Below are 1,631 nucleotides of genomic sequence, written 5' to 3'. Positions count from 1 at the left end.
TATTTCACTCAGGGCCATAGTTACTGAGTTATAACTGACCGGTCAGCAAATATTTCACTCCGGGCCATAGTTACTGCGTTATAACTGACCGGTCAGCGTATATTTCAGTCAGGGCTAGAAATTGACAGAAAACCGCAAGATTTAGGGCCAGAATTAGACCATTTGGCCCACTGGGTCTGCTCTGCTGTTCAATCGCGGCTGATATATCTTCTCCTGGCCCTTTCCCAATCAAGGTCCTACCTCTGTCTTAAACACACTCAATAATGTGGCTTGCTGTGTCAACAAGTTGCATCCCTCCAGCGGAAGGAATTCCTCCCCATCTCAGTTTTAAAGGGTCGTCCTTTCAATCTGAGGCCGTGCCCCTCCGGCCCCCAACTCCGGTTCCTAGTCTCTCCATTAGTGGAGCCACCTTCTTCATATCCACTTCCATCCAGGCCCACCTCCTCGGTATTCTCTAAGTTTCAGTCTGATTCCCCTCTCATCGTACGGGCCCAGAGTCCTGAACCGCTCCTCACACGACAAGCCCTTCGTTCCCTGGGATCGTTCTGTTTAAACCTCCTCCTGACCCTCTCCAAGGCCAAGCACATCCTTCCTTAGATACGGGGCCCAAAACTGCCCGTGATAGTCCAAATTATAACCAGCCAGTTAGTGTATGTTTTACTAAGGGATGTAATGCCTGGACTATAACAGGCAGAATATATTTTTAGTCCACACTATAGATTTTGACTTGTCCTACAGTTACCGAGTTATAAGTAAACCAGACATTGTATATTTCAGTTATAGCGATAATTACTGGGTTATTGCAGGTCGGCCGGTTTCTATTTCACTCAGTGCTATAACGTGCAGTTTATAGCTAACCCAAAGTACAGCTCACTTAGTGCAGGCTGGTGAAAGTATAGTCCAGTCAGTGGTTATAATTTGCTGGTTATATCTAACCCACCAGCGTATGTTTCAGTGAGTGCTACAATTACTCAGTTCTGACAGGCCGGTCATTATAGCTCGCACAGTTAGTATTCACAGTCAGCGCTGTAATCCCTGGGTAATAACTCGCTAGTCAATACATGTTTCAGTTAGTGTCACAATTGTTGGCTTACATCTTGTTGGCCAGTGCACTGTAACTCGCTGCTCAGTGCGATGTGACTAACCTGTCACCTACCGGCCTAACTGGTTAGTTTGTTATCACTAGCTGGTCAGTTTATTACGACTAACTGGTCAGTTCATTATTACCAAGTGGTTAGTTTATGATCATTAGCTGGTTAGTTTGTTATTGCTACCTGGTTAGTTTATCATTACTAACTGGTTAGTTTATGATCACTAGCTGATCAGTTTATTATTACTAACTAGTTAGTTTATGATCTTTAACTGGTCAGCTTATTATTACCAACTGGTTAGTTTATGATCTCTAGCTGGTTAGTTTATTATTACTAACCGGTTAGTTTATGATCTTTAGCTGGTCAGCTTATTATTACGAACCGGTTAGTTTATGATCTCTAGCTGGTTAGTTTATTATTACTAACTGGTTAGTTTATGATCTCTAGCTGGTTAGTTTATTATCACTAATTGGTTAGTTTATGATCTTTAGCTGGTCATCTTATTATTACCAACTGGTTAGTTTATGATCTCTAGCTGGT

The 1,631-nt window shown here is 42.6% G+C and overlaps 1 protein-coding gene across 1 annotated transcript in view; it reads right to left on the bottom strand.

Annotated features, from left to right (window-relative positions):
- The window catches only part of LOC125482185 (elongin-A-like), a gene marked incomplete at its 3' end in the record, with an annotated part of 5,156 nt that overhangs the window by 3,196 nt on the left and 329 nt on the right, over positions 1-1,631 (bottom strand). The window lies entirely within an intron of this gene.

Source organism: Rhincodon typus, unplaced genomic scaffold, assembly GCF_021869965.1.
Source record: "Rhincodon typus isolate 14 unplaced genomic scaffold, sRhiTyp1.1 hic_rhity00006858, whole genome shotgun sequence".
Taxonomy (NCBI): domain Eukaryota; kingdom Metazoa; phylum Chordata; class Chondrichthyes; order Orectolobiformes; family Rhincodontidae; genus Rhincodon; species Rhincodon typus.
Note: the sequence above shows the minus strand (reverse complement) of the source record. Positions and strands in the feature narration are given on the sequence as shown.